This window comes from Trachypithecus francoisi, unplaced genomic scaffold, assembly GCF_009764315.1.
Source record: "Trachypithecus francoisi isolate TF-2019V2 unplaced genomic scaffold, Tfra_2.0 Contig00090, whole genome shotgun sequence".
Classification (NCBI taxonomy): domain Eukaryota; kingdom Metazoa; phylum Chordata; class Mammalia; order Primates; family Cercopithecidae; genus Trachypithecus; species Trachypithecus francoisi.
In genome coordinates, this window is record NW_022680471.1 from 1,214,210 (window position 1) to 1,237,568 (window position 23,359).

Here is a 23,359-nt window from a genome sequence, read left to right on the forward strand (position 1 = left end):
TAAAGGGGGTGCCTCAAACCTCTGGAGCACAAGTGGACTCTGAATAACAGGGTAGGGGTGCACACCAGATGGGCTTGGAGAAAAGATGAGAGGTCTGCCTCATGCCACACACAAAAATACACTTCAGCGGCTCGGGAACCCACGTACGAAACGGGAGCTCAGACAAGTCCTGGAAGAGGACATGAGTGCATTCTTCCGTCACCTGGGTGCAGGGGTAGACTATGACTCAAAGAAAAGAAAAGATTGCTAAATATGGGTATAAAAAAGGAAAAATATTTTGCACAGCCAAAAGAAAACACCATAAACAAAGACCAATGAAAAACTAGGAGAAAATATTTGCAACGTAAGCCACAGATGAAGGGCCAAAGTCCTTTTTTCTTTCCTTTTTTTGGAGACAAAGTCTCACTCCATCACCCAGGCCGGAGTGCAGTGGTGCCATCTCAGCTCACTACAACCTCCACCTCCCAGGTTCAAGCAATTCTCCTGCCTCAGCCTCCTGAGTAGGCGGGATTACAGGTGTGCGCCACCACGTCTGGCTAATTTTTTTGTATTTTTAGTAGAGACGGAGTTTCACCATGTTGGTCAGGATGGTCTCGAACTCCTGACCTCAAGCGATCCGCCTATCTTGGCCTCCCAAAGTGCTGAGATTACAGGCATGAGCCACCATGCCCAGCCCCAACATCCTTAATAAATGAAGAACTCGTACAAATTGATGACAAAGGATCAGAAATCAGATAGACAAACAGGAAAAGGACACAAAGAGACAGTTCCCCCAAAAAGATTAAAATGAGCCTTAAACGCTTTAAACCTGTCCACTCACTCATCCTTAGAGAACGCAAACTTCAACCACAGCCAGGTGCTGCCTCTCATCCACGAGACCCGGCATCCGTCTGCCGGGCTGTGGGAAGCAGGTCCCAGTCCCGGACTGGGGAGATTCTCCCTCAGGGTGGACAGCATCATCCAGTTATTGGGGGCCTAGAGAGAACAGAGACAGAGAAAAGGTGAATGTGTGGAGCTCCCTGCTGGAGCTGGGATGCACTGGTCCTCTCCTGCCCTTGGACAATGCCAGCCTCTCCAGCCTTTGGCTCCAGGGCTTTCATCCTCTGCCTCTGGGTTCCCAGGCCTTTGACCTTGAACTGAGACTTCTACCATCAGCTTGCCTGGCTCTGGGGCTTTTGGACTTGGACCGAGTCATACTCCCAGGACGCTAGGGTCTCTAGCTTTCAGACGGCCTGCAGTGGGACTCCTCAGACCCCACAATCATATGAATCAATTCCCCTAATAAATCCCCTCTCAACTATCTTATCTACCTGTCTGCCTGTCTGTCTCTCTCTCTCTCCCTCTCTCCATCTACCCATCTATCCACCCATACTACTGGTTCTGTTTCTCTGGAGAAACCTAACAGAGATGTGCAGGACCTTTACCCTGAAAACTGCAAAACACAGCTGGTAGAATTTAAAGACAATGTAAACACATTGTGAGTGTTATGGTCTAAATATTTCTGTGCCCCTAAAACTCATATGTTGAAATTCTGACCCCCAAGGTGATGGTTCTTTGAGGTGAGGCCTTTTGGGAGGTGGTTTGGTCATAAGGGTGGAGTCGTTGTGATGGGATTCGTTTCCTTATAAAAGACACTGTAGGCCAGGCGCGGTGGCTCACACCTATCATCCTAGCACTTTGGGAGGCCAAGGCAGGCAGATCATGAGGTCAGGAGTTTGAGACCAACCTGGCCAACATAGTGAAACCCTGTCTCTACTAAAAATACAAAAAATTAGCTGGGTGTGTTGGTGGGCACCTGTAATCCCAGCTACTTGGGAGGCTGAGGCAAGAGAATGGCTTGAACCTTGGAGGCAAAGGTTGCAGTGAGCCGAGGTTGCACCACTGCACTCCAGCCTGGGTGACAGAGCGAGACTCTGTCTCGGAAAAAAAAAAAAAAGGCACTGCAGAGGGCTATCTAGTACCTTCTGTTACGTGAGGCCATAGCAAGAAGGCACTGTCAATTGTGGAGCCTGAGGAGTCCCACTACAAGTCATCCACAAGCTAGAGAGCCAGGGATGCTGGCTGTGTTGCTCAGTCCAAGTCCAAAAGCCCCAGAACCAAGGAAGCTGATGGTAAAACCCTCACTCCAAACCAAAGGCCTGAGAACACCAGGCAAAGGGTATAAGTTCTGGAGCCAGAGGCTGGGGAGCCTGGACCTTCACCAGACACATTGATCTTGAACTTCTCAACCTCCAGAACTGCCAGAAATAGATTTCTGTTGTTTGTAAGCCATCCAGTCAAAGATGCTTTGTTATAGCTGCCGGAATGTACTGAGACAGACAGATATACCATGATCATGGATTGGAAGATTCAGTATTATAAAGCTGTCCATCCTTCCTGAAAGATCAATATTATTCTAGTAAAAATTCCAGCAGGCTTTGTTGTAGAAATTGACCAGCTGATCCTAAAAGTTTAATGGAAAGGCAAAGAACTTGGAACAGGGCAAACAATCCTGCACAGAGTCTGCAAGAATGACACCAGCGTCTTTTTCTTAAGCTATAGGATTCAAGATAATGTGGTGTCTGTGGGAAGCAAAACAAACAGATCAATGGAACAGAATAAAGAGTCAAGAAATAGACCCACTAAGCCCTGGTGCAGTGGCCCACACCTGTAATCCCAATACCTTGGGAGGCCAAGATGGGAGGATCACTTAAACCCAGAAGTTTGACACCAACCTGAGCAATATAAGGAGACCTTGTCTCTACAAAAAATAAAAATGAAAAAATTAGCTGAGTGTGGTGGTGTGCACCTGTGGTCTCAAGCTACTGCAGAGACTGGGGTGGGAGGATTGGTTGAGTGGGCAGGTGGAGGCTCCAGTGAGCCATGGTTGTGCCACTGCACTCCAGCCTGGGCAACGGAGTGAAACCCTGTTGCAAAATACCAAAAGAATTAGTGGTTGTAATGGAGGCTAATACGCTGGTGGGGGTGAGCTTAGGTAGGTGTATTCCTTCCATAGTCACCATGTGTCCACCGCACACATCCTCAAGGCAGTGGAAGGGGTGGAAGTGCCCCTCCCCTTCCTCCTACCCTCCCACCCGTCTTCTTCCTCTCCCTCCCCCTCCTCCTCTTCTATTTTAGAGATACATGAGGGGTGGGGCCTGGGACCTAAGCACTGGAATCCTCATGGAGAGGCTTCTCTGCAGTCCTTAGCTGCAGAGTGGTGGGCACATCTGATGCTCTTATTCAGATCTACCCACTAGGATATGTGTGAAGTGCTGAAGCTTTAATAAATAAAATGCAGGAGAGCTTGAGAAAGGATCTGTGTGTGGTGCACACAGCCAGCTCGTGCTCAGGGGATCGGGAAGGGGCTTCACTGAGCACCCATGCAGACTGAATGCATTTATTTAATGAGCAACAAAGATATTACCAGACAGTCAAGGAAAAATATGTGTTTTTCCACTTTGGGAAATAGTCAAAGCTTTCATATTCCACCAAAAATAGAAGTGGAATTCTAGAAAGCAAAAATAGGTGGGCTTATATCGTATGCCATTCAAGCAAACCCGCATAGACTATGACTGCTCTCATCTCTCTGGAATGCGTGCTGTGTTCCCAGGAGGTCCAGGAAGGAGCTGGGACAAGAGGGAGCCTGGGACCTGTTCCTGGGCCTGAACTCCTGCTGCCACCAGGGCCCCTCCTGGTTCTCGTGGGGCCATCTGGGGTTGCACCCCTCCAGATGTGCCCTCCCTCCCCTCCGTCCCCTGAGGCATTGATGACAGCCGGGAGACCCTTCCCCCTAAAAAGAGACTGGCCGAAGAACTGATGAGTAGCTCCATCACAAGTCTCCATGGTGGTCAGCATACGATGACAGAGAGACTTTTCCCCTTGAAGACCTTAGGCTGCTGGCAAACACTGAGCGCCGCACCCCACAGTGGATGGTGCTGGGGAAGGGCGAGTCTCTGAACCTCAGTAGAGGCGGGAACGGTGCCTCACATTTCTGTGGCTGATGGGATATTTAATGTTTAGTTTATACTTTCTTTTTACACAGTTTGCCTGAGGGACATTTTGTTGACTCATGACTTTACAGTAGCCTCTCTGATGAGGAGACTGAAGCCCAAGGAAGGGACCCATGTCCAGTAAGTGACCTGGTCTCACATCAACCAGAGCTGTCTCCATGCACTCAATAGAAAATGAGGCCTGGAGCCTCTCATCTGCTAGGCAGGGCCAGGCCACAGCAGCCCCCGACGGCCAGGATGCAGTTGGGGAGGGGGACCAGGCCACGGTAGTCAGCAATGCCCCCGTACCCAGGCCACAGACTCCCCACCACCTAGGCCACAGCAGCCCCTCACCACCCCCAGCCAAGTCACAAAAGTCCCCCCTGCCACATGCCTTAGGCCACAGCATGGCCAGGTGGGGCCCTGAGACCCGGGCTTCTTCACCATTTTCCTTATTTCTTCCACTCCTTGTCCTTGAAGCAAGGTGGGTGGGCAAGCAGAGAGGGGGATGTGCTAGAAGGATCCTGGGGTATATCCCGGGCTCTTTCCAAGTTGGGCTTTTTCCAGAAATGCAATTTGGTATAACATTTAAACTTTAATCAACTTAATTCACTGTATTAATATAATGAAGCAGAAAAATCATACTATCATCTCAATAAATGCGGAAGAAAGAATGTGATACAACTCAGCATGCATTCAGGAAAAGAAACTCTTAGTAAAGGAGAGATAGAAGGGAGCTTCCTTGATCTCATTGCGGGGATCTATATTTAAAAATCCTACCACAGATCTCACACTTACTGGTGAAATATTGAAAGTGTCCCCTCTGAGGTCAGGAAAAAAATAAGGATGCTCACCACTAACACTTCTTTTCAGCAGCAACCGGTGAGGTAAGCCAAGAAGAAAGCAATAAAGGATAAAATGACTGGAAAGGAAAAAATGAAAAAGTGATTATTTACAAACAAAATGATATGTATGTAAGAAACCCAATAAAATCTACAGATAACTATTGAAATTATTAAGTGAATCTCGAAAGACTACTGGTACAAGGTCAATACACAAAGATCAATTGCATTCTAAATAAACCAGAAACCAGTGGTTACAAAATACAAATAGGGAACATTTTAAATTGATCATCCAATGCACCAAATGTCTGGGAATAAATCTAATGGACTAAGTGTGTAATACCTACACAGAAGACTAGAAGATAATGAGAACAATTGGAGAATATTTAAATCAATGTATGGCTAAACATGAATTGGAGCACTCAATATTGTGAGAATATCTATTCTCACCAAATGATCTATAGCTTCAATGCAAGTCTAATAAAAATTCTAGCAGAATATTTTGAGGAAACTGATAAGCTAATTGAAAGATTTAAATGAAAATGCGAAATACCAAGTCTAACCAAGAAAATTTTGAAAAACAAAAAAACTGCATAGAACTGTGATTCTATGGTGTCAAAAGAAGACAAGAAAGTTTCAGTAATTAGGACAGGAAATAGCAGTTCAAGGCTAGTCCTCAGCACCTAACAAAATAGTTCAGAAAAAAACAACAACCCATGCCTATATGGATGCTTAATTTACAACAAAGCTTCTGCAGCAGAGCAGCAGGGAGAAGGGAAATCATGTCAGTAAACAGTGCTAGGTCAACTGGACATCAAACACAGACAACACTGATGGACTGACTCTGAACCCCTACCTCACACTGCACAGAAAAACAATTCCTGGTGAATTGTCCTTTAAATTTGAAAATTGAAACAATAAACCTTCCAAAAGATAACAGAAGCATTCCTTCATGACCATGGAGTAGCTGAGTTTTCTAAACTGGACACAAAAAAACCCTAACCATAGAAAAAAGGTAGATAAATTGGATCACATTGAAATTAAGAACTCCTGTATAACAAAAGACTCCATTGTGATTATGGAAATGCAAGACACAGAGTGAGAGAAGGTATTTGCAACACATATATCTGCAAGAGTTTGGGTCTGGAATATATAAATAACTTCTACAAATAAATAATAAAGAAAACTTGTGGCTTCTTCACCAGAAAGGATGTCCATGTGGAAAAATAAGAACATATAAAGATGCTCAACCTCACTGGTCATTAGTGAACTACAGATTAAAGCCACCACGAGAAACCACCATCACCCTCCAGGGTGGCCAAAGTGTCAACATCAACTGTTGATGTGGACAAGAAGCAGCTGGAAAGCTCCTCACTTGCTGGTAGGAGTATAAAGTGGCTCAACACTTTGGTAAATCAGTGTGCCTTCTAGAGTGGGACCTATGTGTCTCCTGTGACCTGGTACACAACCCAACAGAAACATATACACACGTGCACTGAGAGAGGAGTATGAGAAGGTTCACAGAGGCACAGGTTGATGGAACTCATGAACACACCGTCAAGTGAAAGAATCAAGACACAAAAGAATACATGCTGTATGATGTCACTTATGCGAAGCAAAAACAGGCGTAACCAATCTGCGGAGGTAGGAGTCAGGGTAGAGGTTATCTTCAAGGCCCAGAGGCAGCCGTGGCTGCGGAGGGGCATGCCGGACACGCCGAGGTGGTCACGTTCCGCTGCTTGCCCTGGTGGAGGTTTCACAGCTGTGTCCACGTTGGGCTAACGTGTTGAGATGTACACTTATGACACGGATACTTTTCGGTGTATGCATTATACTTAAAAAAAGCTTGAAAATACGCAATGATGGTCACTTTTCACACCACCGCTCACAGCTGCTGTATCCCTGAGCGACTTGTATAGGTAACAGTCAACCCGAGTCCCTGAGATTCCAGTTTAAAACTATCAACTGCAAGATCTTGAATATATGGTAGTTGAAAGTTCCCTAGAGAGACGGCTTTAAATAACCACATGAGCCATCTAATTTGTCAGTAACCCAACTGCACTTAGGCTCAGCCTCCAGCCTCCATCCCCACCAGAACAGCTCCTGGAGATACAGCAGAGAGCACAGCCTGCCCACGTCCTCCCTCCTCCACCTCTTGCCTGGCTTCAGTTGCTAATTACCTTTTAGCTTCTCAGGAAAGATTGCTAACATAATAATTAAGACATAACTCAGCAAAATAGAAAAAAAATCTCCTTTTCTTAGCTCTAGTTCATTATTTTAGAGTAATATGTTACCAGGAGCCATACTGTTTTTGCATCTGATTTATTTTAAAAATCTAGTATCATTCAAAAGAAGTTGGTGAAGCTGCTAATTTTGTTTGATTTATGTATTTATACTCATCCCACAAAGAATTGGAGGTGTTTGGTGTGTCTATATTTGCCCGCTCTTTTAGTAATTTTTAAAAATGAATTTCTCCTTAAGGATCATGTACTTCTTTTTGATTTATTTTTAGTTCACACTTTTGTTACTGTTGTAAACAGCATCATCTTCCAAATTACATGTTGCTTGCTGCTGATATATAGAAATCATTTTGGGGGTGTGTGCATGTGTGTCAATTTTATACTCAGTAATCTTGCTGAATTTTAATTAGATCTAAGACTTCGGCTGTATGTAACCATATTTATGTCTCCCTTTCCACTCTTTATCCATGATGAAGTGAAAGAATCGAGACACAAAAGAATACAAGCTGTGTGAGGTATTAGCTCACTGAAGCCTCCAACTCCTGGCCTCAAGCAGCCTCCCTGCCTCGGCCTCCAGGGAAACATGCTTCTAGCTTTTCTCTCCTGCCTCGCCGGACCTTCCTGCCTCCCACGCTCCCTTCTCTTTCTATGCTCACCTCTAATGCCAGGCTAAGGCTCTTCAGGTCTGGTGCCAGGTTCCCTTCTTTCCTTTCTCCACCCTCTCTCTAGGGGATCGGTGACGTCTTCTATTTTCAAGGGTTTCAAGTGTCCATCTCCAGCACGGCTCTCCTCTCCGGACATCAGTCTTTCGTACGTAGCTGTCTTCCTAACACAGCCACTCAGACATCCTGTAGGCATTGCAAACCTAATGCACCCAAAAGGAATGCCTGGTTTCTTCTCCCCATCCCCCGTGTCATCCCAGAGCACCATCACCCACTGATGTGTGCAAGCCAGGATCCTGGGTAAGCTCTGATGCTTCCCCTCCCCAGACCCCTCTAGTGACTCCATCACTAAGTCCTGTTGAGTCTAATTCCAAAAGCCTCTTAACTCTTTCCAATTCCACTGTCAACACCTGATGGAAGTCTTCTGCACGGAAGCTACAAGCATGCCTGAGCTCTAGGCAGACACCACCGGGTACGTCAGAGCCCCCATCCCTTCACCCGTAGTGCTGATTTGGGTTGTGTTTCTCCCACTCCCAGACAGTCTATACACTTCGATGGCAGCTGCTCTAACTCCCAGTTCCAGAGCTAGGCCCTCTTTGGCTAAACCAGGGATTGCCTTTCTCTGTAAAGGGCCAGATGGCAAAGATCTACGGCTCTGCCGGCCACAGAAGCCCACTGCATGTATTCTTCATAACCCCCCACCCACCCCAACACTTTACATGTTTAATATTCATTCTTAGCTGCTGACCGGACACCACTGGGCCCAGGCTCAGCCTGCCCACCTCTGATTTAACCACGCAGCACATTCCCTTTGCCTGGTCTCTACAGAGTGCAAAGTGGCCCAATCAGGAGGACTCGTCTGACCAAGGGTGGCAGAAACCTCCTCTCTTCTCCAACTTCACGTGTCATGGAAGTGCTTTTTCCTCTGCCACGGGCACTCCTGCCACCAGTGCCTTCTCATCCTCCAAGGCTCAGTGCAGCTTCCTGCAGCTTGCTCCGACACACCTCAGCAGTACAGCTGCAGCGCCCTGGACTCCTGCAACCGTTCACATGCCTCTCCATTAGGAGCCTGCATTTGTCCGTCACCACTGGAGCCTTTCCACCCATTGTCTCCCTCTTCTGGATGTAGAACAGGCTCAGACAGGCCAAACAACTTGGCCGGTGCTGCATGGCACAGCCAGGTCCGCACTGACTGTCACACCTCTCTTCCTGCCCTGGATGGTGTCCCAATGAACACACTGCGCTGCTCCCTGATGCCATCTCCCCACTAGAACGTGAATGCCCCTGAAGCAAAGACATTTTCCTGGCCACATGTTGACCCATGCACAGGAGACTGCCTGTGGCGCTGAAAGGCCATCAGATGGTCCTGTCTCGCCTGCCCCTGTGTGTCTAACCGTTTTCTCTCTTTAGGCTGGCAAGTGACGGAGACCATCCTAACTGTGCTGGATTTAAACCTTTCAGGCCTAGGCACAAAGAGAGACTCACAATTGTCTCAATGCCAGCTCTAAGTGCTCAGGGCCATCCTGGAAGTCAGAATTCCGCTTGAGGTCCTGGAGTCCGGGGGTGGGGTGGGGGGGCTATGTGCCTGTCACAGACAGACCGCTCCTGCTGCATCACTGTGGAAGCTGGGAGTTGTCCCAGAGACGGTGGCACATTGTGAGCTGGTCGGGCCTCACACACGGTTTCCACCACCATGGCAGCTGTTGACCGAACGGTTTGGCACCATCTGGTTTTTGCTCCTCCAGTCTCATGTCTTTTTATTTTATTTTTAAAATATAGGGCAAAATTAATATGTCTGAAATCATGGTATCACCAAATATTGGTCACCTCTTATTAGCAGTTTTATGCTCCTCCTAATGTTTGAGAAACAAGGAAATCAATAATCCACTTTAAGCTACAATCTAAAAAGTACCTGTGAGTGTCCTTTCTCAAATAGATTGGACAGAATTAAATAAAACAAAGCAAGATTGTTTAAAGCTACATTTTTAGTTGTACACAAGGACTGTAGTCAAATGGGCTTCAAAAGCACAAAGGCTGTGGTCAGTCATCGGCCCTAGGACACCAGGACCAAGACCAGGCCAGTCTTAACACAGCAGGTTGGCAGCACGCTCTGTAATTGGGGAGACAGAAATCCACACGGATTGCCCTGTGTGGCTGGAAAGGGAAAGGGAGGCTGTCCTGGCCACCAAGGCCCAGGGAGGCCAGCACACCCATGTGCAGGTCACGTGACCCACCCCTCTGGTCCCACCCTTCTAGCCACAGTCTGCCAGTCCCTGGGCATGACAGGAAGGGGGTTCACAGATCAGTGGTATTTACATGTGTAAGCTTTGAACACTCTCTTCAACTGAAAGCCCAGTATGTGAAGAGGCTGGGCAGCTGGGCCACTCTGAGGCTGGCGCCTTCCCCTCCTTTTGGAAAGCCCAGTGTGTGAACAGGCTGGGCAGCTGGGCCACTCGGCACCTTCCCCTCCTTTCTGGCAGTTCCCAGAAGGCTTGAGATCACAGTTTGAAATCCACTTAATCTGTCGAGTCGGCCTGGGTCTATATCCTAAGATCATGGAAATCCTTTTGTGCCACTGTGTCCTGTAGGCTTTGGCAGGGCCGTGTAACTTTTAATTCTTCTCGTGGGGGCAGTCACAAGGTCATGCCATGTAACTGCACTGAAGGGAAAATGTGGTGAAATGGATTTTTTGATGCTGTGTAGACCACATTTCATAGCGGTTGATGTCTCACACGCTTCTGCAAAGCCTAACTCCTGGGGCAGACAGAGGGAGCCCAGCGGGATTCCTACACTCAAGCCCTCCAGCATCAGGTTTATTTTCCAGGACACCAAAAGGATCGTTTATTCCATAATTCCCACAAAGGAGACTGTAAACAACAGAACAGAGGTGGGGTGGGCACGGAAGGCCGGGAAGTAGATGGTTGCCAGCAGTTCTGTGGAGACCCAGGGTCCTCCTCCAGAAACCTTGGTGTTCGACCTCCACAGTGAACAGGGGTTGGATGGCTGAGATGTCCTCGAAATTTCTTTGGGCCTCCTCAGGCGACCACAGGATTCCTTCTCAAAGAGCCTGATCTCAACAGCCACCCAAATGGGCATCCTGGTGCTTCATGCTCCACAACAGCTGGGAATGCCGTGTCCTGGCCCCAGGCGACTGGAAACTGCTTTGGTCCCTGACATCAGCACCAAGAGGAGTGTTCTGAGTGCCATTCCTCCAAGTCAGGGATAGTGTCATGACAGAAACTGTCTCTGTGGAAAGGATGGCATCTGAGGCCGTGGAATAGGAAGGGAGAATCAGAGGCTGCTGGCTGGTCCTGCAGAGCCTCCTGAGAGGCCCGTGGGAGCAGCAGAGGGTCCCGGCCTTGGCCGCCATCTGCTCTCCGCTGCTCTGGAGGGAGAAAAAGAACAAGCTGAAACTTGCATAAGCAGCCTCCATTCTGGGGAGTTCCCTTGTGTTCCCTATACCAATCCGCACCTCAGCGAAGGCCTGTGGAAGACTGTTGGAGTGCCCGTCCTGATGAACCATGCTTCCTGTGCCCGTCTCCTGCACAGTCCCTCACATCCACTCAGGCCCTGGCCATCTCACCTGCTTCTCCTGGGGAGATGGAGGGAAGCACCATGGGGATTTGCTTTCTCTTGCTGCCAATGGAGCCCAGCCACCATGGGAGGGAGGCCCGACCAGCCTGCGGTGGGTGGGTGACACGTGGCCCAGATCTGCCGGAGGGCCCCTGCCCATAAGTGGGTCCAGCAGACACCCCATGGAGCCGAGGCAAGCTGTCCCAGTTGAACTGGCTCAAGCTGCAGGCCCACAGGGTCATGAGCAGTGAAGAGAGGTTTTCGCCCTCTGAGGTTTGGGGTGGCCTGTTACACAGAAATACACACAACGTCTTGATTTTTATGTAGTCGCCCATGGTTGCCCCTTTGGGTGCTTCGCCTTCAGATGGGGTGAAGGGCTCACTTGTTAGCTGGTGGGCCCCAAAGACAGGCTTGTTTTCCACCAGGCAGTGATGGAAGCCGGCAGCCTGTCGCAGACTGCAGGCCTCCCCCTGACCTGTCCTGGACTGCGGGCTGGCGGCTGACACCTGTGGAGTGCTTACCACATACCAGGCTCCCATACTTCATCTGTGTTCATCTTTTAAGTTTTGTTGTTTTTCAGAGCCAGGGTCTCAGTGTTGCCCAGGCCGGAGTGCAGTGGCCATTTACAGGTGCGGGCCTTGCACACCACAGCTCCAGCTCTGAGACACAAGTGACCCCTCCACTCCCCGACCCAGTCTCCAGAGTGGCTGAGATCACAGTTTGTGCCACCCCACCCCTGGCTTGTGATGGTCTCTTACTCCCCACTTTACAAGAGAGGAAACAGGCCGAGGGCAGAGTGGGCCGCCTGAGGTCTGGAGGCCAGGGCTGGCACAACCTCAACTTGACCCTGGAGCCTGCTGCTTCCCCCACCCAGGTGCAGGACCCACCCGCTTGTCCACACCCGGCTCTGCCCATCGCTCCTGGCTGCTCCTCTGGGCTCAGGTCGCCGCAGTCAGGAGTTTGCCCAACAAACTTTATCTTTGTGTAGAGAACTGCAGCCTGGAGCTGGTTATTCTGGTCTGTGAAAACGTTGCATCTCTACATATGCTTATCATCATCTGTGTAAACATTTCTTGGTATAACTGTGGCACAGTCAGTAAATATAGACAAATCGAGGAGTAAGTCTATTGCATATGCCGTAAAAAAAAAAAAAAAAAAGCTTTAAAATGCTTTTACTATCAACCTAAAACAAACAAAAAAATCAAACAAAACCACCATCACCTAAACATTGGTAATTGGGAGCAGCTGCTGGTGTCAGTGCGAACTAAATGGGACACGGAGGGAACCGTGTCCGGGGTCCTGGGCCGCGCGCGACCCGGTTCTCCCCGAGTCTACAGTAAGGATGACGGGCGGGGAGAGGGAGCCAGCGGGACAGACGCGACCCCCGCCGGCCCCCAGCCCTGATCCAATGCGGGGCGGGCCCCGCGCGTCCCAGACAACTCCGGGAGCGGGGGAAGCAGGGGCGGCTCGGCGGGGGCCTGGCGGGGCGGCGCCCGCTGCAGGGAGGAGCGCGTGGGCCCGGGAGCCGGGAGCCGGGAGCCTGGGCAACACCGCGAGACGCCACCTCCGCAAAACGCAAACACCAATCGCCTGGCGCCTGCGGTCCCAGCTAGCAGGGAGGCTGAGGCGGCAGGATCGCGTGAGCTCGGGAGGCCGAGGCTGCAGTGAGCCAGGATCGGGCCACCGCGCTCCAGCCTGGGCGACAGTGAGACCCCGTCCCCAAAACGCAGCAGCCGCGCACCCAGAGGAGGACACGAAGGCGGGCAGGGTCTCCTTGGCCGTGCTCGGGCGGGCGGCGCCGCGACGCCAGGCCGGTCCCGCTCCCCCGCCCCACGCTCCGGTGCCGCCTAGCTGCGGTCTCTCAGCTCCGGCCGCGCTCTAGCCTCACGGGCCCAGCGCCCGTCCGCCGCAGGTGGTCGTGAGGGCAGACGCCACAGCCGCGACTGCCTACCACAGACACGGACGCGCGAGCGCGCGCACGTCCGGCGTCGCTGCGCCGGCCCCGCCCCTCGGCGTGCGCGCGCCCCGGCGGGCGGGCGGGGGCGGGGAGGGGGCGGAGCCGCCGGCGGCCGGGCTGAGGCGCTGAGGCGGCCGTGGCGGCGGCGGCATCGGCTGCCAAGCGGCCAGGTCGGCGGCCGGGGCTCCGGACTGCGCGAGGCTACGGCCACGCCGCGCCGCTGCGCACAGCCGACGAGGCAGAACGCCGCCCGGCGCGGGACTGCGGCCGGAGCCTGGGGCGCGCGTGCGGAGGACCAAGCGCGGCGCGGCTGCGGCTGAGGTGAGGGCGGCGCGGGGCCGCGGCGGCTCGGGCGGGCGCGGGCTCCGGACCCCGCGGCGGCGGCGTTTATGTAAGCGCCGGGCAGGGGCTGGCGGCGGGGACGGGGCTGCGGGCCGTCGCGGGAGCGGAGGGCACCTGTGGGGAGGCGAGGCTGCCCCGGCACCGCCTCGCATCCACCCTCCCGGGGCGCCCGTCTGCTCCGGCGCTCGGCCCCCGGAGGAGGCTGCGCCCCGGGCGGCCCCGCGTCCCCTCCCGAGGGCGCCGAGTCCGCGTGGGATGCGCCGCGCCGCGGGGAGGGCAGGTGCGTCCGGAAGAGGCTGCGCCCTGGGGACCGAGGCTGCGTTTTGGGGAGGGGACGGTGTGCCCCGGAGATCGGAGGCTGCGCTGGGGACGAGGCTGCGCCCGGGGACGGGAGGCTGCGCTGGGGGACGGGAGGCGATTTCCCTGGGGAGACGTTGCGCCCGGCATGGGACGCTGCGCGGGGGGCGGCAGGCTGCCCCCGGGATGAGGCTGGGCCCGGGCCGTGGAGGCTGCCTTGTGAGGAGGGGACGCTGTGCCCCGGGAGTAGAGACTGCGTTGGGGACGAGGCTGCGCCCTGGACGGTCCTGCGTCTCCTCCCGAGGGCGCAGTGTCCGCGCGGGATGCTCTGAGCCGCGGGCGGCCCGGGGCGGGGAAGTTCCTGCGGGTGCCGGGCGTCTGCAGCGACCGGGAGCAATCTGGGGCAGTTGGGGGCCCGAGGTGACTTTTGACATGTTCACATGAGGAGAAGGAAAATTACTGCGTGGTGGATGGGTGCGAGGGAAGGTGTCATATTGGACTGTGGACGCTGAAACGTGTTGGAGTCCCAATTTACACGCTGGAGAACCTAACCTACAATGTGTTCCTGTCCAGATTTCTGTGTCGGAGATATGCACCATGGTGTTTCGTTCGCAGTTAATATTTTTGGGCAGCAGGTTTGGGCTGTTACTTCTGATATAGGCGTTTTATTTCCTTCTTACACTAACCATTATTGCATTCCATTCTCGAAGTATAACGAAAAGTGGCGTGATATCAAACTTGTTTCTTTACGTTTAGTTCCGTGATTAAGATGATAGAATCGTAGTTTTTTTTATTGAGAATACAAATATGTATTTAATCCTCTTTGTTTCCTCTTAAATTTAGCCGTATGTTTTATTGCTTCGAAAGGTGACACCCAGAGCTGCATTTTCCAAAACACTAGGCTATCTTAAGAGCAGTTGTTCCTAGGAGATAGAAAAACTAATTGTCTTTTGATGACCATCTTTTCCTTGGGATTGAGATGCTGTATCCTTTTTGCCTGCTGAGGGTTTCCCAGAGGGGAAAGGGAGAAAGGATAAAAGGTTGGCTGATACAGTTCGTTCTTGGATAAGAGAATTAACTGTCTCTCACTGCGCGGTTCCTCCAGAGGGCAGGGTCCACTATGCACGGACAGCCGCAACAGGGGCTTGATAAATATTTGATGAGACAGGCTGAGCTGGGTGCCTATATCTTGCCTGTGGTGGAGAGGATGAACTCACACAAGCTTTGAAAGGAGTGCATTGTCTGTGAGTGATGCCCTGTTAGATGTCTGAGAGTTCCTAAGACTGGGTATATCCCACTACATCTACGTCAAATTTGAAGCTATAGTTGAAAAGGAAAAAAGGAGGCCCTCTGGTAGGGGCAGGGGCTTAAAGAGAATCCATCCAGCTCCGAGAAATTGATGACACGTGTCTCTGGTGTGACGTGTTCATGCAGGGAGGCCAAGGGGGAAGGATTAGCTATGAAGTGATAACATCATCCACAAAAAACATCGTGGCTCAGAGGCTAATTTCACTTCTTTGTGAATTTATGTGTTGTAAAGTATTTGAATTCTTTTATATTTTTGGAATAAGAATTTTTTTTAACTTCTATTTGTCCAGTGAATGCATAAAACAAACTTAATTCATTTGACAAATACTTGTCTGTGTCTTGTTATGTGCTAGGCCCTCCCTGTTTTAGGCCCTAGGAGATGCAGTACTTAACAAGATGGGTAGAGATAAAAAATGCTTCTGGCATAAAGCAGTAGATTTGTATTGATAGGTTTAAAAAGATCAGCATGCACGCAATACCTACAGAAAGGTAAAACCTCATTCCACTCCATCCCTGGGCACTTGGTTCAAAGACTGCACCCAGTTGTGTATTGTCCCAGCAGGAGTCAAAGTGTGTACGCAGTTGTATATGTTTTAACATATGACAAACATTGCTACAGTGGATATTCTTACACATGGGTACAAGCAAAGCCTACTAATTATTTATTATCAAAATTTATTAGCTGTACGTTTTACTTAAGAACTGGGTTTTATTCCTTTGAATGCTGTGATTAGCTCTGTGATCAAGTAATATAATTTAAATAGATAGGAGGTAGTTAACTTTGGAGAGTAATAGATGAAGTTACACATTTACCAGCCTATAAAAAAGTTAAGCAAAGTTATCAAGCTTAGTTTGAAACCAAAAAGCTCAGAGAGGTCTAATTTTATTAGAAAACTCAATGGTTTTCTGTGTCAACTTTCTAAAATAGGAATTTCCAAATCTGTAATTTGGTGTGCTGGAAATGGTAGTGTTAAAAAAAACCCATATTATATTGTATGTTCATAATATGCGAGGTAGGAAAAGCAAATAGGAAAATTAAAAATTGTCTGGTGAAATCATTAAGATTTCTTCCTTATTCCTTGAGTGACTTTTCTTTCCAAGGTGACAACTTTTTATCTCGGATGTGGACAGGGACAGTGCGGTAGCCCACAGAGATCTTCGTGGCAGGGTCTTACTGCACCTTCCATTTGCAGAGTTTTGCTTCATCCATAGCTTGACAGCTGTTGGGCTAGGACCATTAATATCAAATTATCACTTTTTTTTTTTTTGTAGTTTGATTAGTACTGCTTGCTGCACTTCTCTACCTGTATACCTATAAGATGTCCTAGGCATATGCAAAGAAAAGTGACTTTGGTTTTAGGTTTAACGTCTTTGTGATGGAACAGGAAGGGGAGTGAAAGTAACTCTGAGATACCTTGTATTTTTATTGGAAGTACAGTGAAATGGAAGCTGTACTTGCTTCTAGTTTGGTGATTTTGAACGTAGTTCTATTTCATTTGCTTATTGATCCAACAGGCATTCACCCATGCATCCTGGCCCAGGTACTATTCTAGGTATTGGAGATTCAGATGAAGAGAGTTCCTGCCCTCGAGCAGTTTATTTTCTTGGGAAGGAGGAGAGCAGTAAACAAGCATCTGGTGTCCTGACTGCTTGGAAGGGCAAATAAGGCAGGGTAGGTGAGAGAAGGTCAAATAGGTGATGAGGATGGAGCGAGCTGGGCTGAGGTCGCGGCAGCAGCAGCCTCTCAGGCACAGGGACCTCTTAGGTGAAAGCCTTGGTTCCTGAGCCTTCTTGTAGTATGCTGGTCACCTCAGGGAGGCCATTGCTGCCAGATAGCTGGGCGAGTGGCAGGAAATGAGACGTGAGTGGAGGAGAGCTGCATCTTGGAGCACACAGGCTGTGGTAAGGAATTTAGATTTTAAGTGTGATGGGAAGCCTTAAGAGACCCTTTCTTCCTTCCTTGGGAATGACAGGATCTGATTTATCTTTAAAAAGTACCACTCTGGCTGTTGGGCTTATGATATGCCAGGCTGTTTTAAGAGCTTTACATGTATTAATTCACTTATTCTCATGATAGTCCAAAAAGTAGGCATTATTATCATTATTCCCATGTTATAGGGGAGAATACCTAGGCACAGAGTGGTTAAGTGATTTACCCAAGGTCACACAGGAAGTGGCAATGGCAGGATATACCCTTACCTCCTTACTGCAGCTTGCTTTTTTCACCTCCACTACCGCAGACTGGAGGAGAATATCAGCAAGGCGATCATTTAGACTTTTGTGAAAGCTGGGTGACTGTACCGGCACCTGAGACCAGGGCAGAAGTGGTGAGATCAGATTCAGCTTACTGAATTTCAGCATTTGTAAGATGCCATAATTTTTAAGTTGCATTATCATTTTTTATGCTGCTAACAAAGGGAAAATGTAGCCAGCTAGATTGTGACACAATGCTTTCTTGTTACCCAGCATTCATTTATACTCATCGAAAGAGCTTAGACTAAGCATTGACTTTTAAAATCATATCATTCATGCACTTTCACAAAAAAGGAAAATACAAGTGAAATAAAGTAATTCTGAAATTTCTTCACATCTAGAACCTGATTCTTCCAACTCAGCTTTTGACTTGGCGTTGGTGCCAGGTATGAGATAGGGAAGTCTGGGAAGAGCCAGTGTTAGGATTTGAACATGTGGAGCTTGTGACTCTGGAAGGCAGCCCAGCTCAGCAGCTCTACTCAAGGGCCAGATCTGGAGGACGAGGATTGGGTCATTGTGCAGCTATTTCCTAGATGATCTTGAGCAAGCAGTCTAATCTTTCTGTGCTTCAGTTTTCTCATCTATAAATTAGGAAGAATAAAAGCAACTTGTCAGAGTTGTTGAGTTGCTAATGTAAAGTGCCTAAAATAGTACCTGACTGACAGTGTTTAACGGGGTTACTTTGCTTATTATTTTTATGATTAGTCATCTGAGTAGAGAAAGGTGAATATGGATGGAAATTCAAGGTCAGGTTCAAGAAGAGGTTGGGGCCAAGTATGTAAATTTGGGAGTCATTTGCATATTGCTGATCTTTGAGGCATACAGTATGGACACGGAAGAGCAGGAGATGAGGAATGACCTGGGAGCTTTTGGCAAGTCGTTCACATTGGGAGGGAGGGTCTAGCAATGCCATTGAAAAGGGCTCTGTTTGAAGAAAGAAGAATCTAGTGAGAGTCTAGTGGCCTGGAAACCAAGACACCAAGGGGTTCTTCTTCTTCGTTGGCTGGAGAGTTTCCTGCTGGCTTTGATAAGAGGTGGTTGTCAGTGACCTGGATAGGTTTAGAGTGGTGGGGAGAGGAAACAGAGAGAGTAGAAGTGGGAACATCAGTGTAGACGACTATCTAGAGGGGTTCTGTTAAAAGGGAAGAGTCATGGGATGGTGGCTGGAGGGGACATGGGCACAGGAAGTTTTTATTGTATTTTTAAATGAGAGGAATGATAGCATGTTTATGAGCTAATAGGAATGATCCAGTAGAGGGAAACATTTATAATATGCCAGGAAAGAGGATAATATTGGAGCCAAGTCCTTGAGAAGGTGAGAGGGAGGCAGGAAGAGCAGGGATGCTCAGCTCCAGAAGGGAGGCAGGACTTTAGGAGGGAAGTGGGACTTCTGCATGTGGGAGCCTGGACTAAGAAATATTCCTCAAGACATGCTGCCCTTTTGAAAGGATAATAGAAAATAAATCATGGTGTTGTCCTCAGTCCTGAGAAGTTGGGAATCTCACCCTAGGACTCAGGATCCAGATTCTTACCAGCTTGTGCTGAACATGCCGTGGGGTGTACTTACAGAAAGATACATGTGGAAATGGAGTTTTTTATTTATTTAAAAAATTCACTTTTCTCTAAAAGTATTGTTACCTGGAGGTTGTCACCTTTATTCCCCAAATTCAGTACTCAGAGGACTAGAAGACTTGGTGCCTGATTTGTTCTTGATTTGCCTAGCTGGGAATTTCAGTTTTGCATTTAAGATGACTCCCTCACCAATCCTACCCCCAGAGGAAAGCAGGTATTGTTGCTTTGGGCCTGTTGCATGTATATGTTTATGTTCCACTGGGTCAGCAGCATTCAGTGAAATAAAGTTGCCTGTTAACTTGGTAAAATATCTTAACTGCATGAGTTTTGATTTGTTTTTGTGATTATTTGATTGTTTCAGGTTTGGAGTTTCAGAACACCCATCTTCTTAGTAGTTCAGCCAATGCGATGAAAGGCAGAGAAGCCTTTCCCAGCTTCCTTGCATTCTCTCCATCATCTATGCAGTGGAGAGTAGTTCCCATTGCTGTGGAAACATTTTCCCTTCGCTCTTTTCTCTCAGGCGCAGGCTTTCCTGAGTGCCTGCTCTGTGTGAGTCATCGTGGGAGGATGCGGTGGAGAAGGACAGAGAGGAGGTCTGTGCCTCTTTGAGCTGACATTCTGGTGGGGAAACTAAACAGATCACACAGGCAGACACCGTGTCTCACAACTACACACAGACCTGGCTTATCATGGTTCCAGTAATAATTTTTGACCTGACCGTGGTACCCATACAGTCATTCTGTTTTTCACTTTCAGCATAGCATTCAATAAATTGCCTGTGATATTAAGTACCTTATTATAAAATAGGCTTTGTATTAGATGATTTTGTCCAACTGTAGGCTAATGTGAGTGTTCTGAGCACCTTTTAGGTAGGCTAGGCTAAGCTTTGATGTTTGGTAGGGTAGGTGTATTGAATGCTTTTTCAGGTTAGGATGTTTTCAACTTGTAATGAGTTCATGGGACTGGAACTCCACCATCAGTCAAGGAGCCCCTGTGCTATCTTTATCATCGTGACCGAGGAGATGTGGCTGAGATAGATGGCATCAGAGGGTGGCTCCTGGTGGAGGCATGATGTTCTGGGAAGGCCTCTCTGAGTGCGATGTGGTATGCTGAGGCCCAGAAGGTGAGAATGAGCTCATGTCAGGAGTGGGGACGGCAGCCTTCTGGGTAGAAGGATAGCCTGCCAGAAGGCCTGCTTTTTAGAGTGGCCAGGATAGGACCAGAACCATTGTCCAGTCAGAGGCTGGGAGGTGAGGCTGGAGAGACACATGGGCTAGGTGCTGCAGAGAGTGCTTTCAGCCAGGGGGTGAAGAAGTGCAAGAGAAAGAATGGAGGCCTGGGTTGGCGCCTTTGCCATGATTTCATGGGGCAGAGGTGGCAGAGCTGGAGAAAAGAGAGCAGTTGTGAATTCTTGGTTGTGGGCAATAGATCAGGTCTTAGAGACAAGGGAAGTGGAGGGACCAAGAAGTGCTCTTAGAACTCTTTGGATGGTAATGATGTGATGCTGCCATGTTCCAGAGGATCTCAGGTGAGGAGTCTTCAACTGTAGACCTCATTTTGTATTGGGTTCTGTTTGATTCTGCAAAGCAGTTGTCACCTCATATGTGACTTGCAGAATATTTGTTTGTGTAGATATTCCTCAACTTACGATGAGGTTCATAACTTGAATATAAGTTGAAAATACATTTAATACACCTAATGTTCAAAATTCAGTGTACACTTTCTAGTAAATGTGTATCACTTTCACACCATCATAAAGTAAAAAAAAATGTAAGTCAGACTGTTGTAAGCCAAGGTCTGTCTGTACCTTCCCACGGCCTACAAAATTTGTAATACATTGTTTGTAAAACACAGACACATGCATTTAAACTTTTATTAGGTAGAACTGGCTCTTCTTCAGGGTCCTTGTAATTAAGTTATTCCTCACGACAGTCTTGTAGGAGGTCTCATTACCCCTATTTATCAGATCAGGAAACTGATGCTAAGAGGCTCAGTGACGTCCTAGGAAAGCTGGATAATATTTAACATTTATTAAGCTCTTACTATGTGTCAGACATGGTAAAGTGGGTTTAATCTAGTTTAATCCTCATGATGATCTTAGGATGTTGCTATTAAGGGTCACTGTCATCATCCCTTTTTACTGATAACACTGGCCTGGCTTACCTTAGTAACCTCCTAACAGATCTCTTCTTCCACTCCTGGTCTCCTTCAGTCTGTTCTTGACCAGCAGTCAGATCTGAGTCTGTACAAGGAAGACATCATGTCATTGTCCTGCTCAGAGTCCCCCTGCAGCCTTCTTTCCTGTTGTCCCTTCCTGCCACTCAGAGCCATGGCTCCAGCTGTCTTGGGGCCTATAGCTAGCCCTCACTTCAGTGTTCATGCACCGTTGTGTGCTGTGTGCCGTGCTCACCATTCTGTTTATTTCTGCCATCTGTACCCACCACTCCCTTCCTCCCTACACAGCCTGCCTGGCCAGAATGGAAGCCTCAGGAAGGCAGGGCTATTGCTCTGAATCTATCCTGAGGGCTCAGAGCAATGCCTGGCAGACAGACACTTGTAAGCCTTTGCTGAAGGAGAGAATAACTTTAACTTACTTTTTCTGTAGGTAGTAAGTAGTAGAACCAGCATTAAGTTTATCTGCTTCTGAAAACATATGCTTTTGCTGCCTTCCTACACTGCCCCCCATCCTATTGTACTTGGTGAATCAGTCATATATTTATGCCCCATATGTCTGTGTTATCTCCAGATTTCCACGCTTTTTATGTAGAATATAAACATTTCCAAAACTTTCAAAAATTATTATAAAAACATAAAATGTGACATAGTAAATTATCTGTTGAAAACAGGGAGGCCACATCCTGAAAAAGTAGCTCTCTCCTGCCAGCATCATTTTAACCCCTTTTGGTCAAGATACAGTTGAAATGCATTCTCTGAAGTAATAGTTATAACTACATCTTGACAGAAACAAGAATATTTCAAATAATTCTGGGAGGATTCAGGAAAAAACAACCAAATAAAATGAAAAAGTACGTTTGATTCAACTGTGGAGGCTTAAAGGAATTACATATCTTTTTTGTATTTTTGCGACAGCGTCTTGCTTTGTTGCTCAGGCTAGAGTACAGTGGTACAATCATAGCTTACTGTAGCCACAACCTCCCGGGTTCAAGCGATCTTCCTGCCTCAGTCTTAGCCTCCCGGGTAGCTGGGTCTACAGGTGGATGCCACCACACCCAGCTAATTTTTGTATTTTTTGTAGAGACAGGGTTTTACCGTGTTGCTTAGGCTGGTCTCGAGCTCCTGGACTCAAGGGATCCAATTGCCTTGGCCTCCCAAATTGCCGGGATTACAGGCGGAGCCATTGTACCTGGCCAAGAAAGCATCTCTTATAAGCTGTTTTTGGTCAAGGAGCAAATAGGAAGGCGTCCCAGAATTTGGGAGACCAGGAATATAATCCCAGCCCTGCTTCTGAACAGGATGGTGCATTCTCTTCATGGCTGTGCTGCGGGCTCCTTGGATGGGGAATGAGGGCAGTTGAATTGCTTGTTGCCGAGGTTCTCTCCATTTCTAAAAGACTATTGTAAGTCAGAGTCAAATAATCATTCATTCAGTTATCTGACCAATATTCATCGTAGAACCTATGTGTAGTCCTGTCTAATGTAGGTGGTGCTACGCCACTTCCTGTCATGGCTGCTGAGGCTCACGCGAGGCTGGCACTTGGCACAGAGTCATGTCCCTTCTCTTGACTCAGTAACTCTGTGGAGAAAGGTGAGGTATAGGAAGGGAGGGCATAGGCCTTAGGGGTTAAGCAGGCTTAGGAGGTAGGATCTAGAGGGTTGGAATGATGGATTCAGAGTCCAATAGAAAACATGAAACTCCAGGGGATTAGAATTGATCCCTGTCTCTGTTTCCTCAGTCTTGGGGGGACTAGACTGTGTTAGTTGTCTTGAATTAAATAGAGCAAGGATTTTTTTCACTTCTGTAAGTCCAGAGCTTATCATAAGCAACCAGAGGTAATTCAATAGTAGTTAATATTTCATTAACCCTCACTTCTAAAATTATAAAGCTAGAAGTGGATGTCTTTAACATATATGTCGGTCGGGCTGGAGAGTAAGTTGGAAAGCTGCATTTTATTCCTGTGTGTTTACGTATGGCAGTGCACATAAACCCAGTTTTGTTTCTTTTTCTTTGATTAGTAACAGTTGGGCACAACGTGTCCAACCCACCCGGTGTGAAGTCACTTAGAGTGAGTTGATTTCCTTGAAAAAAGGAATCTTTTCAAGGATGTCAAGTGGCTTCTCGTGGTCTTCATGAGGCTCTGGAGTCAGACACAATATCTGGTTAC

At 48.4% G+C, this 23,359-nt stretch overlaps 1 protein-coding gene and 1 long non-coding RNA gene across 10 annotated transcripts in view; one reads left to right on the top strand and one right to left on the bottom strand.

Moving 5' to 3' along the window:
- Positions 1-667: 667 nt before the first annotated feature.
- Positions 668-13,279, bottom strand: LOC117097234. Of its 3 annotated transcripts, none has more exons than XR_004442887.1 (4): positions 13,030-13,279; positions 7,710-11,573; positions 4,826-4,893; positions 668-975 (listed from the first exon to the last, which is right to left on the bottom strand). It is a non-coding gene; the product is annotated as an uncharacterized LOC117097234 (long non-coding RNA). The 3 variants fall into 3 exon arrangements; XR_004442893.1 differs by lacking the exon at positions 13,030-13,279 and having other exon boundaries at positions 7,710-11,100; positions 11,188-11,599; XR_004442879.1 differs by lacking the exon at positions 13,030-13,279 and having other exon boundaries at positions 7,710-11,599.
- A 68-nt stretch (positions 13,280-13,347) lies between these two features.
- ADARB1 (adenosine deaminase RNA specific B1) overlaps positions 13,348-23,359 on the top strand; it is a 140,063-nt gene continuing 130,051 nt past the window's right edge. For all 7 annotated transcript variants that reach the window (XM_033235219.1, XM_033235144.1, XM_033235482.1 and 4 more), the window contains exon 1: positions 13,348-13,566. The gene's annotated coding sequence lies outside the window, so the exon portion shown is untranslated. The remainder of the gene's footprint in view (positions 13,567-23,359) is intronic.